The following is a 13,819-nucleotide window of genomic DNA, read 5'->3' as shown; positions in this document are numbered from 1 at the left end:
AGACATCTTCTACGAGAATTCAACCGAAGCTGGTGACCAGACCCGAAGGAGACGCCCGCTGACACTCATCCCAATTTTATGCAGTTTCAGCAAATATTGAATGCCATCCTCAGCCCCAGCTTCCCCTCCTAAGATTCCCATTCGGCACCGGCGTTTGCTGGTAGCTTCTATTGCAAGGCTGAGCACTATTTAGATTATAAAATATAACCGCGGGCTGTTTCCTTAATTGATTTCTTTTGTTTCATTCTATTCCTCAAAGATTTGTCAACATTAATTTTTATATGCTTAACACTTTGCAAATTCTGGCCAACTTTTTAAAATTAATGAGTTGAGATGGAGATTGAATACCTTCCCTCCCCTACAACTGCAGCGGGGAACTAACACAGGATGATAGTAAGGCATGTTATCAGCATTTAATTTGTAAAATTGGAGTTATTAAAAAGTGAATCTGCCAGCAGCCGTTGGCAGATATATTAACGCTGCTGAGCGGTTTTCTTGCTATTATTCTAGATGAGGTCTTCCTGTTTGCATTTCACAACCCAAAAAGCACCACATTTCCCACAACAACATGATTTCGGCTGAAATTAGAAGATTCGTGGGTTTCCCAGGGTCCAAGACAACAAATCAGCAACAACATTCATAGTAAATTCCTGGGGGAAAGTAATTTTTTTAATACGGAGAACTCCTAAGGGCCGTGCCCTTCGACGACGTATGGCGTGTCAGCCCGTGATAAAGCATCAGCAACTAAAACGACCAGAACCGGTGCCAAATCCTCCTCAGAGCCTCCTCCCAAAGAATACAGCGGTTTGATGTTAGGAGCATATCGTGTGTTTATAAGACGCACTCCGAAAATACATTTTTGAGATAGCTTATATTAAAGTGCAATTACAGGTTAAGTAACAAACTGGCGTATTGCCTAATACAGAGAAACACGCTGTGACAATCAGATAATGCCGGAATTAAACAAGATGGCAACAGCTACTGCGAAAGGAGTTGGAGCGAGGAGCCCGCTGCTGCCAGCGATGCCTTCAGCCCGGGGAAGGCGCATGGGGCTGGTGGGGCTCTGACGACACCCAGCCCCCCAGACTCAAAACAAAGAGGACCTTCGAAACCCTACACCAAATAATACGGTATAATATCCAGAAAAAAAGGCTCCGTCAAGCCCAAGCTCTTGTGCAGCCGAGAGATCCCGGCTGTCACCAAGGAAACCGGAGATTGTCGGAGCGATCTCCAGCCCCGGCTGCCTGTCGTTCCCTCCAGGGACGGGTGTTTTAGCAGTCGAGTGGCACTCCACCAGTCTCCGATGCCTTCTCCTTGAGACAGGGACGCCACTCCATCCCCAGCACGCGCGGTAGGACTGGGAGCCCGCTGCGACTTAGTCCCAGCACTTCACCCTCTGGCTTTGCACGCACAGCGATGGGTTTGAAGGAGCTGTTGTCGCTCGGGAAGGAGATCCAAGGGCCATGGCGGGGACTCCTGTGCAGAGATTTCTGCCTGGCGACGCGCACGCAGTGCTGGAGAGGGACAGATGAAGGCCTCGGTGCCGTGGTGTGGACCTGAGGTTGCTCACACCTTGAGCTCTGCATCTGTGCCGGTCCCTCCCGCACTGAAGGGAACTGGGAAAGGTGACAACTGCACAGCGGCTGCCCTGCCTGGCTTGCACCGGGGTGCAGGCAGGGACAGCAAATCCATGGGGGTGACAGGGAGAGCCAACGGGATGGGGCAGGACTTCCCAGCCTGGAAAAGAGACGAGCGGAGGGTTATGAAGGAGGTCTCCAAAGCTCTGGGTGTATGCAGAGAGATGGCAGAGATGAGCAATTAACCCGTGATGGCAAACGGGGACATCTCCCCACCTCATCCTGAAAGGTGTAACTCTACTTCTTCACCCTCAAGGTGGAAACTCATAACGGCTGGGGCCGCACAGCCACCGTTCTCCTCCGCGGTGCTTCACCTCCTCTTCCTGCAGAAAGATCAGCAAAAATACAGACTCTTGCGGGTCCTGCAGTGGCTTTAGCATCACCGAGGACCAACGGGACCACCTAGTCCATCTCTCGCATCGCACAGGACCTTTACCCAGGGCTCACCCTCGGGGTGTGGAAAACCTCCCATTCCAGGTTCCGGAAGGTTTGGAAAGCTATGGAGGGGAACAGCGTGAGGAGCCTCCGCAGGCTCAGGAGATGTTCCCAGTGTTTCAGCCCCCGTCCCCGTCAAATTCCCTGCGAAACCACTCCAACGGGGGCGAGCAGGGGATGGAGGTGAGGAGCAGTTCTGCCGGCTCCTTCCACTGCCACCAGAGCCGCCAGCAACGTGCCGCTCTCGCCTGCGCCATAATTGCATTTCTCCGCTCCCATTTTGGAAACAACAGGGAAGTTAGCAAAAGCAGAATACTTAAGCACAGCTAGTTCTCGGCGATATAATTCTCTTTAATCTTTTAAGCATTTGACAGTATTTGCTTGAAAGAAGGAGCAACAAGTACATAATTATTGCACTAATTAAGCTGCCAAAACACAAGCATGCTGCAAGAGCACCTTTGAAACAGTGAGCTCTCGATTCATTAGCATCTGCTGTAAGCTTATTAATCACCTAACAGGCAATTAGCAAGCTGTTACTGTTTGAGACTAGTATGTAAATAAATTCTTGGGTTAATTTCTTCCTCTGATAATAAAGAAAACATTATGAAAATTAGCTAAGCGACAATGTAAATGATCTTGACTGTTAATTATATGATGGTGTTACATATGCGGCCGCCGTACACCAGATAAGGGATGCACCTCTCGCTTTGCGTACTGTTTTAAAAATAAAATTGTTGACATAGGTAATAGGGAAGCTTTCAGCATTGGAGTCACAGATGTTTGCCTTTAGCTAACCAAAGCGAACTGCCGAACGACTGACACTGCAAAATTAGCAACGGGCTTGATTTGCAGCGATGGCCAGCGCGGCGGTGCCTTGCGCAGAGCCCTGCCTGCGGCTCTCCGGTGGGGCGGGGGGGCTCGAGCCCTCTGCCCCCTGCCTGCGGGTCCACAGATCCCCCCAAACCCATCCGTGTGGGCCCGGCGTCCTGAGCAGCCCTTCCCTGCCGTGGCTGGGTTCATGGCTGATGGCCGCGATTGACGGCTGTGTGGCAGAGGTACACGCAGGCAGAGGTGCAGGCAGAGGTGCAGGCAGGCAGAGATGGAGGCAGAGATGCAGGCAGAGGTGTGGGCAGAGGTGCAGGCAGGCAGAGGTGTGGGCAGGCAGAGATGTAGGCAGAGATGCAGGCAGAGTTGTGGGCAGAGGTGCAGGCAGGCAGAGGTGCAGGCAGGCAGAGATGGAGGCAGAGATGCAGGCAGAGGTGTGGGCAGAGGTGCAGGCAGGCAGAGGTGTGGGCAGGCAGAGGTGTGGGCAGAGATGCAGGCAGAGTTGTGGGCAGAGGTGCAGGCAGGCAGAGGTGTGGGCAGGCAGAGATGTAGGCAGAGATGCAGTCAGAGGTGTGGGCAGAGGTGCAGGCAGGCAGAGGTGTGGGCAGGCAGAGATGTAGGCAGAGATGCAGGCAGGCAGAGATGCAGGCAGGCAGAGGTGTGGGCAGAGGTGTGGGCAGGCAGAGCTGTAGGCAGAGATGCAAGCAGGCAGAAGTACAGGCAGGCAGAGGTACAGGCAGAGGTGCAGGCAGAGGTGCAGGCAGGCAGAGGTGCGGGCAGGCAGAGGCGTGGGCAGGCAGGCAGGCATGCCGTGGGTGCAGGGATGCTCACGGTTGGGTGGCTGCACCGTATGGTGGCCCAGCTGGCCCTGGGGCTGGACACCCAGCACTCCATGCAGATGAAAATTAATAACACTAACGCGAAGCCCTGCCTGCCCAGCACTGACCACCACTGCGGCCAGGAGGACAGACGCCTATTCACCCTCTTTCCCAGCAGGAGGACGTCGTTTTGTGGCCCAGACAAGACGATTTGCCTGTGAGGCCGTTGATTTTCTCTGCAAGCCCAGGCCGATGGCATTGATCTATTATTCATGATTTCCTTGGCCAATGCGTTGTAAGGCTTTCCTTTCACGTGGCACCACCCGCCGCAGGGCGCTCTACCCTTGGTCACTCACAGAAAAAAATAATCCTGCGGCAGAGGTCGGGCAAAACGGGGCAATTACTGCCGTGCTGATGGACCGTGCAAGCCGTCAGCAGAGGCACTGAGCCCCTGCCAGGGAGCCCTGCCCCGGGCACAGAGCCCAGGGGGACGCGGGCAGTGGGCACTGCCCCGTGCCAATGCCCCAGCGCCCTCCCCTCGCTCCGTGCTGCCCCACAGACTGAACCCCCGCGGCCACACCGTGCTGCGGGGGGGCCAGGAAGGACATTTCCCCGACTGTCACCTTCCATTGACAAAACCCTGTTCTGCTACAAGCTTGGCTTTACAGCTTTCTCTCCCCCAAAAAAACCTCCCAGCTCCTTTAAGCATGCTCCAGCGAAGCAGAAAACTAATTACAGTGAACTGCGCGCCTGTTCGAGTGAGGAATTACCAGCAGCAGAGGTTACTTAATAATCTTATTAATTTAAACTATTTTATCACCATTTTTTGCCCCATAATTATGCGTACAAAATGCACACAGAATATTTCACAATTAAAAGCATGGAACAAAAGATGAAGATGAAGGGCGAGATGAGGCGCTTTGGTGCAGCTCCAAAGAGGAGCGCCGCAGCCCGTGGGCAGCCCTGGCACCGCTGCCCGCTCCCTGCCCGCTCCCCGCTGCTCCCCGCCGGGCTCACTGGGTGCCGTCACCTCTGAGCAACGCACCGACACCGAAACGCATCCCCCACCTCTGCAGAGAGCACTTTGCTGCACTTTGCTGGATAACATGGAGATGCCCGGGGCAGGCAGCAGCATCCTGGCAGGGCCACCGAGCCTCGGTGGTGGCATGTGTTGAGTCACCGCCGCTTGCCAAAGAGGTGATGCTCCGTGGCTGCCATGGCCCGGCACAGCGCGGTGGTGAAGGGCACACCGAGAAGCGTGCAAACCTGTCGGGAGGAGGAATTGCAGGCTGAGAGAGCTGGGGGGGTTCAGCCTGGAGAAGAGAAGGCTCCGGGGAGACCTTCCAGCCCCTTCCAGTCCCTAAAGGGGCTCCAGGAAAGCTGGGGAGGGACTCTGGAGCAGGAGGGGAGCCGTGGGACGAGGGGGAACGGGTTTACACTGGAAGAGGTGTAAATCATCTTCCTGAGATGATTTCTCACTGAGATGAGATCTGAGGAAGAAATTCTTGGCTGGGAGGGCGCTGAGCCCCTGGCCCAGGTTGCCCAGAGAAGCTGTGGCTGCCCCATCCCTGGAGGGGTTCAAGGCCAGGTTGGACGGGGCTTGGAGCCACCTGGGCTTGTGGGAGGTGTCCCTGCCCAGGGCAGGGAGGTGGAAGTAGGTGATTTTTAAGGTCCCTTCCAACCCAAACCATTCTGTGATTCTATGATTCTATAATTGACAGCACCGAGCGCGCAGCCAGCCCTGGTGTCGCAGCTCAGGGAGGTCTCTCAGCCCCTCACTCGAGCTGCTCTGGGTCTGCTTGCACCTACTGCTTTTTAGCAAAGAAAACTATTTCTTACCCCCCCGGTTATTTCTTTTTTCTGGACATTTTGAAGGCAGGCAGGACTTCACCCCTCACTCACCCAGAGGCACCCACCTCGCTCCTGGCCCTGGGTCTTGCCCCCAGCCGGGGCAGCACCCACGTTCCCCTGCCGGGTTTGGTCCTGCCAATGTCCCAGAGCGTTTGCACCCATCCGTTGCCACGAGTCTCCCCTGGGCCAGCCTGCTGGTGTTTCTCCCACTCTTGGATCCTGAAGGACAAAAAAAAATCCAAATGTATTGATTTCTGAGTGTCCTTTAACTTGAAAACAAAAGCCATGAGAAGCCTGGATCCAGAATATCATTTTCCATTTCCAGAAGCGAGCGCTGGAGCTTTACAACAACTGCACGAAACCAAGACGACAAGGAGAGAATGGCTTGTAAATGGCTTTTTAGTACAAACTGTGTTTCAGTTTTATGGGTGACGGCTGGAGATCCCTTTAGAGTGATGTGCTAAGAGGTTATTTTGGATCCAGCTTAGACACTGCAGCAGTTTGGCCCATTAAAAAGTAAATTTTTCATGTCAAGAAACAATCTCTTGCAGATGGAGTGCTCATCTGTGAAAAAGGGAAAAAAAAAATAAATAAAAATAACTAGGTCAGGGAAGCAGCGTGTGGCTGGGCGCGCTGGCAGCGCCGGCTCCTCGGGAGGCTCTTTGGGTCCTGCCTGGGTCCCTTCCCCAGGTCCCGGGCTCGGAGCGAAGCCGGTGCGGAGCCGCCTTTGGCCGCGGTTCCCAGCGGCCGCCTTCCCCCGGGGGGACCCCGCTGGCAGCCGCCGCGGCCACCGCTCCCAGCCCGCCGCAAGTGCAAACCATTTGTGGTTGTTCAGCCTGAATCGCAGCGAGGGCTCGCTCTCCCACTAGCAATTTAGCTGGCTGCATCCCGCTGCCGCGTTAGACACCAGATGTTTGCGGAAGGGCCCAGGGACAGATGCGCCTTCAGTCTCAACTGAAACCAAAAAAAGTTGCCATTTGCCTCCATAAATCTCAGCTTTCCTTGGTTTGATTTGATCCCAGACAGCTCTTCTCTGGCCGTTTGTGGGTTTTGCTTGGTTTTTCCCTCTGTTCAAACACAGATAATGGCAGCGGGTGCTCCAAGCAGGATGCCGCCGGCATCCCCAGACATCACCTGCATTAAAGAGATATAGCGTGTGGCAGCAAATGCCGTCTGCTCTGAATTCGCCTTAACTGAAATAACACATTTAAATAAAAAAGCCCTCATAAACCTGGCATTGTTTTTTTTACAGCCATTGCTACTGAAATTTTAATTCCGGACAATGCCAGTGAAGAGCCGTGGCCGTCGTAATCAAATCAATCGGCAGTTGTAATCAAAAGCAAAACTCAACACCTAAAACTGTCCGCTGAAAATATAATTACTTTGTATTTTTTTTAATGAAAATTCCGGACTTTTTTTTTTTTTTCTTTTTCAAAAGGAAAAGCTTTCCTTTTGCACGACACCTCTCTCTCTCTCTCTCTCTCTGTCTCTCCAGATGAGCCGCCGCAGACCCAGCACCCACCAGCTCTCCCTCTCGCGTGCCAACGAAACCCTCCCTCGCAGTTCCGTTGCCTGCACACCCTGTGATACCGTGCCCAAAGGCACCCAGGAAAACCAGAGGGCACGGCAGAGCCGAGCGCGGTGCCGGGTGCCCAGCCGAGGACAAGGCAGCCCTGGCAGGGCCACGAGCTCCCGGCCTGCCCGGCTGCTGCTGCAAACCAGTGGGTTTTAATGAGACTCCTATTGCAGAGGCGGGAGGCCTGGGCAGGAGATGTCAGAGCCGCAGGTCAAATGCCCAACACCGGGGTACAAACCAGGAAGGACTAACGGTGCCTTCATCCTCATCCCTGCTCATCCTCGAGGGTGGGCAGCTCCTCTGACTGGCTCCCCCGCTGCAGCTTTGGGGAGGAAAAGCAGGGAACCTGCCACGAACCCGCAGGGAGGAGGAGGAGGAGGAGGAGGAGGAGGAGGAGGAGGAGGAGGACCAGGGGGGTTGGTGCTCGCGTTCGCCAGAGGGGTTGTTCCAGCACAGCATCCTTTTTGTACATACCGGCTCTCCGGGCAGGGATGCGATGAGCCGACCCGCCGTTCCCCAGGGCCACGTGCGCCCCTGTGCTAACAAAACGTCCCCGTGTCCCCAGGGACCCCCTTGTCGCTGCAGCCAGAGACCGGGACGTACTGGGGAGTGGGTGAAATGCCGGTGGGGAGGCAGCAGCCCGGAGGACAGGGGAAGAAAAGGGCTTAATGGATGGATTCGCCAGCATTTCCAGAAACACCAGAGCATCCATAACTGTGATAAAGTTGTTACGCAGCACCGGGAGTAGCATGGAAGTGTTGGTCACGGCGGTGCGGAGCTGTGCCCTGCTCCGTGCCCCTGGGCGCATCCAGCGGGAGCGAAGGGCAGGGGACAGGGTGCTGGTGAGCCGGTCTCCTGCTGCTCAGGAAAGAAACATGCTTTTCAGATGGGAGATTTCTTTTCTTTTGGGGTTTTTTAAATAAAACCCCCTTGGTAGCACACCCCAAAAGAAGGCCAAAGCCAGCGAACAGCCTGGTGGAACACCTCATGTTCCTAACAAAGCCTGGAGCAAAGCTCAGCTGACGGGCTCAGCGCTTTCGTGGTCAGGCCCCCAGCCCTCCTGCCTTCTAAACCAGTCGCACAAGGGAACATTCCCCATCCAACACAATTTGAAGTTCCTCACGTGCAGGACTTGGGTTTCAGTAGCTTTGGGGTTCAGCAAATATACACCCTGGGCTGAGATGTAGCGTTTTGGAAGCCCACATCAATGCTGACCGGCTCCTCAGCATTTTACACATGAATTTTTTTGCTGTCCACTGGGGCCTTAATTTCAAGCAAGTTTACATGGGATAGCCCCACCGTAGCCTGTCAAAGGACTAACGCGACCCCTCCATTCTCCGTGCACTTGGGTGCCAGCAAGGACACGGGGGCCGTGGGTGCTGGGAGAGGGAAGGGCCCGCAGGCGGGCACGGGGAGCTCACGCTTTGGCAGCCCCATCCTGCTCCTTTGTGCCCCCCCGCAAAGCTAAGATAGGACTTTGTAGATCTCACTTCATTGCGGAAGTCATTCCAGAAATGAACAGAAATTTTCCAACACCATATAAAAAGCTGAGGTTCAATCTTCTGAGGTATTGTCATTACCTGTTATTACTATCATCTCTTCTAATTATTACTAAATGTGAAGTCAAACTTGCAGTGAAATGTTTGCGTTAACCCAAGACGAATTGGAGGGCATTTTCCTTTGCAGAAAATGCCAACATTTGGAGTTGCGTTTCATGGCGCTTTGAAGGGGGCTGCTCCCTCGCGACGCAGCCCTTCGCCTCCCGCCCCGCGCTGACGGAGATGGCTGATGCACAGCTCCTTAACGAGGTTTCCTACACCCAGAGCTCTCTGCTGGGAAAATGCCAAGGCATCGCATCCCTTTTCATTTTTTTGCCTCCTGAAGGTAGTTTTGTCTCAGAAATCTCCTTATGAAAAGTAGATTTTATACACTCTGAAGTCTCTAAACAACGGATCGTAACCAGTGCAAGAGGGTATCAGGATTACACCATTCACCCCAAATTAAATGGCTAGGTCTCCACGGCCCTGTTAGCAGACAGCCTCATTGACAGCATTGCGAAGGGTTTAGCCACGGGGCTATTGATCCATTAAATATTTTGCTGCTGAGTCACGGGAGGGCAGCCAAGCCAAACTGTTTGCCCAGTTTGAGGAAGGGATTAGTCTGGAACAAATCAACAGGTGAGGAAAATTCCTTCGCTGGCAGCAACAGAACTTCCATCCACTCAGCGTTTGGAGCCGGTGTGTCTCCAACGTCATCTCTGCCGGTGACACCGTCTGATGGAGGGACGGCGATGTGCAGACGGTGCAAAGGGGAGCTGTGCTGGGGCGAGCGCCCGCATCGATCGCGGGCAGGCAGCCGCCTTCTCATTAAAGCTGACCTTGGCCGCAGTCTCTGCCACCGATACAAAGGTCAGACCAAAGCAAACAGCTCCCCGACGACTGGAGGTACTCACAGCGCAGCCGGGACAGGATGCAAATATCCCGACGGAACAAATAACTGCCCGGTGACCCAGCGGGTGCGGGGGTCCCCGTCCCCCCCGGGGCAGGAGAAGGCAGCCGAGCCCCGCAGCCTCCGGCGCTCTGCTCCCTGCAGCTGGCTGGGATGAAGGAGGTTGGAGGAGGAGGAGGAGGAGGAGGAGGAGGAGGAAGGGGTGGCTGGAGGCGTTAGCCAGAGGAGGGGATGCAGGGGGAGGGCTGGAGCGGAGGGATGCCGCTGCACCGCCGTGCCGGGATCGCCCTGCCGGGGGAAGGGGGGGGATGCTGCGGCGGGGCTGCGGGGGGGCTCGGCCGGCTCGGGCAGCCCCGGCCCGCCGCTCTCCGCCGAGGGACTCTCCTACCACCGTGTGGCTGTGGCCGGCCGTGCACCCGCGCCTCCCCCCCCCCGGACCCCCGCGGGGACACGGGCACGGCGCGGCCCCATCGCTGCCCCGGGGAACCCCCACCCCCGGGAGGGCGGAGGCGCTGCCTTCCCACCGGGACCCCTCACCCCCCCCGCCGCCGAGCGAGGCCGGCTCGCCTCCCAGGGGGCTGCCGGGGGGGAGGGAGTTTTCCCGCTGGATAAAGCGCGGATCCCTGTTGCATCCCGAACCGGCAGCGCCTTCTCCAAACCTCCCCGCTCTCGCCGTTGCAACCCGCCGCCCCGCTGGCACCCGGCTGCTCCACGGGACGCAGCCGCTCGCCGTGACAAGGGGGTGGCAGCCTGTGCCGTGTCACCTCCCTCGTCTCGCTTCACCGTCTTCCTTCTTTCCGCAAAGCCAGGAGGCGGAAAGCGGAGGGAAATCCTGCCCCAGGCTTCCTGCGGACCCTTATCTCGCGGGGCCTGGGGATGGGGGCCAGACCTCCCGCCAGCTCCGGACGTTTCGTCAAGCCTCCTCGCAAGACTTCCCTCCCAAAAGATAAGCACGATGCAGGTTGTGGCCGCAGCCGGTCCCTCTTGAGGTTCCCCACCCGCCCGAGTGATGACAGATGCGTTTTTTCCTTCCCATGGGCCTGGTGCTGCTGGAGCCAGCGTCACCCTCCGCGGCAGCATCCCACGTGCCGCCTGGAGAAGGGCCGATCCAGCTCCAGCTCTGCTGGGATGGATGGGGCGAGCTCGGCATTTTTCTCCCAGGCTCTATCTGTCTCAACCAAAGGACTGCCCAAAATTTGACAGTGTGTCTGATCTGGCCTAACAGCACGATCCAGCAGAGTCCAGAACAAGCCTTTGGGTCTGTTTTTTTCTGCAGGACTGACTGGCTTTCTTCCAGCTCTGGGGAAATTTCAGCAATTTCAGGTTAGCTAGATGTTACGTGCCGTTACACATACACGAGCTCACCTTGTCAGCTTTAGAAACCCATCAGTCTTTGGCAAGATAACGAGGACCAGTCTCTGACATCTCTTCCAAGATCTAGTGATATTCCAAGCTGCTCTAAGCTCCAGTTTTGATTTTGCAGGCAGGCAGGCAGCTGATGACTTCAAAGGCACCAGCCCTCATCTGTTAGACGATTTCCCCGACTGCCTGAAAGCATCTGCCCTTGAGCCCAGCATCGCCCCGGCAGAGACACGGGACAGATCTGGGGTTTTCAAGGGACTGCTTTTGGGATGAGTGGTCGAGTCAAGGTTTTAACCACCTTAAACTTAACAGCGGAGGAGGAGGATTTGCTTTCCTTTCCCCGTCCCTGTGGATTTGTGCACGGGAGATGCAGGCACAAAGGTTTCGGGGATGAAACTCTCTCTGCCTGCTGCAGAAATAAACATTTTTGCTCAGAACAGAGTGTTTCACCAGGAGAACGGGGGCTCTTCTGAAGCCCACGCTGGGGCTGGGAAGCGTGGCAGGAGGTCCCGCATGGCCGGGGCTCCCTGGGCCCCCCCCAGCTCCGTGTATCCCTCAACACAACGCAGAGAAGGGAGAAACACTCCGTCACGGTGACTCCTTGGGGATTTCACCTCGGGCGCCCCGAACGGAGCCCGGTTTGCTGATTGAAGCGTGGCAAGGAGATGGCGTGCAGGAACGCAGATGATGACGGTACATAACCGGAGAGGGACTGAACGTTTTCAGCAAATTACCTCTGTTATGAGCCTGGCCATAAAAATCACCTCGCAAGTGAATTTAGCTTTTCTCCTCTCCATGCCCAATCAATTAGCACATGAGTAATACCAGGCCCATTAGGGCAAACTGATGCCGGGGGAGTTATGTCATCTGCTATAGAAATGATTGCTTAATATACCAGTTGGCTCAAAGGAACTCTAACCCATCGCACAACCCCCTAAAATCGATAGCAACAGTCAAACTATATTGTTTCAAGCAGGAATACTGCTGGGTAGCTAAGTAAGCTCAATATCAGCGTTTGTGATCTCAGACACTTACTGGGCTATAAATAATACAGAGGAACAGCAGCAACGGAGGACGTTTCTAACCAGGAGAAAGGGCTTGTTCAAGTCATCACAGGAGGGCAACAAGTGCTGTGCAGCGGGTGCGGGAGAGGAATTGCTCGGAGCACGGCTTCCTCCGCATCGCGGCGGCCTCTGTGGCGACGGCTCAGCAAAATGAGCCCGGCCGCTGCCCTCGGCTCTGCCCCGGCTGGCAGAGGACACGGCGGCGCTCCCACCGGGCAGCGCGGCTGGCAGACACAGGTGCACACACACGCGTCCACGCACGCAACTGCAGGCGTGAGCTGCACGGAGCGGGCAGAGCAACCTCCGCAGCCCCCCGTCATCCCAGGGAGCTGTCGGAAAGTGACCTCTGCTGCACCCAGATCCTGCCTGGTGTCACTCTGCTCTCACATCCCTCATGCTGGAAGAGAAAGACACCGTTTCCACTGCTTTTAAGTATACTTCATAAATGGGAAAGCAGCAAATAGCCATCACTAAATCTGAACGTGTGGACCTTGACACGGTGGCGTTCTTGGTACCCTATAGCCAGGCTCTAGCAAAAATCCCCAACTCCCATTTCCATTACCTCTTCCCATTTCCAGCACGGATCTTCACCCTCTCGTCGGATGCCGTGGGAGGAAGGAAAGCCCGAGGAAAGGCTGGGAGCTGGCAGAGGTGGGACCTAAAGCCGCATGCACTGGGTGGCCACCACCAACCGTCCCAGGGCAGCAGGAGACACCGAGTGCACCAGGGAGATGTTTCGCTGCGTGTAGAGAAATATCTCAAAGTAGAAGAGAAAAAAGCGCCTCTGCCTTGCCCTGGGGATGGGGCTTCACGTTATAAGCGCAGGACAAAGCACTCTGGATATTAGGTCTGCCAGAGGATTTGAATAGGATTGGCCTGGGCTAACAAACTGTGATCAAAGCTAATCTCTGATTAGCTATACTGAGGAGATTTAATTTAGTTTAAAGCCTTACCTGAAATGCAGAACTGGGTATTATTGCATATCTGACTGAGGCTGCTGTTGTAAAGCTGAAGTATTTATAGTAGAATTAAAACCTCTCGGAAAGCAATCATCCAAGGAAGCAGCAAAATTGATTGCGGCGCTACTGGTTCCAAACATTCAAAAATCATGAGTCAGTCCCCAAAATGTCACAAGATTTTAAAATGTAATATATTTTGTCTTATTTTTATTTAGTTTGAGAGACTAGTGCTCATTTTTTAAAGCCGTGAAGGTTGAAATCAGACTCTCTTCTCAGGAAATGGAGATTTTCACCCAACACGATTCCAGGAGCTGGAGGTTTAACAAAAGCCACTAATTATTTTGCGGCTCCCGTGCGAGGGGCCGAGGCGGCGGTGGCCAGCCGCAGCCCTTGGACCCCGCGGGAAAACCCGGGCGGAGGCTGATGCCCCGCGAAGCTGCAGAGTCGCATGAGCAGGTCCTGGTTTGATGCCCACGGTGCCTCTCCAGGTGGTTCCAGGGATCTTTCTGGAGAACCACAACTCCGGAGAGCGTTTTCCCACAGCTCGGGGAGCCTGGCCCAGCAGCGAGGGCTGGTGCCCAGCTCAGGGCAGCCCCCTGCTCCAGAGCGGAGCAGGCACGGATCCTGCCCTGCCTGCTCCGGCTTCTGCTGGGAGCATCCCATCCCAGGGAGCCCTTTCATGGGATTTGGCCCAGCCCTGAGCTCCCCTCTCGCTCCCGTCCCTCCCTCCGTGCCAGGGCAGGGATGCTGGAGGGATGCACGTGGCACTATGGCAAGCGGGTCTGGATCTGGCCGCCTTCCCGTGCACGGGCCGGGCTGCAGCCAGGCCTGGGGAGGGCTGTTT

At 55.5% G+C, this 13,819-nt stretch overlaps 1 long non-coding RNA gene across 2 annotated transcripts; it reads right to left on the bottom strand.

The window, feature by feature from the left end:
• Positions 1 to 637: 637 nt before the first annotated feature.
• LOC128915315 (uncharacterized) lies at positions 638 to 10,010 on the bottom strand. 2 transcript variants are annotated; one of them, XR_008468601.1, is made up of 5 exons: positions 7,617 to 10,010; positions 5,632 to 5,785; positions 4,784 to 4,981; positions 1,854 to 1,960; positions 638 to 1,737 (listed from the first exon to the last, which is right to left on the bottom strand). It is a non-coding gene; the product is annotated as an uncharacterized LOC128915315 (long non-coding RNA). The 2 variants fall into 2 exon arrangements; XR_008468600.1 differs by having other exon boundaries at positions 5,632 to 10,010.
• Between the last annotated feature and the right edge of the window lie 3,809 nt (positions 10,011 to 13,819).

Source organism: Rissa tridactyla, chromosome 9, assembly GCF_028500815.1.
Source record: "Rissa tridactyla isolate bRisTri1 chromosome 9, bRisTri1.patW.cur.20221130, whole genome shotgun sequence".
Lineage (NCBI taxonomy): Eukaryota > Metazoa > Chordata > Aves > Charadriiformes > Laridae > Rissa > Rissa tridactyla.
The sequence above is the reverse complement of the archived record's forward strand: the minus strand, read 5'-3'. Positions and strand labels throughout refer to the sequence as shown.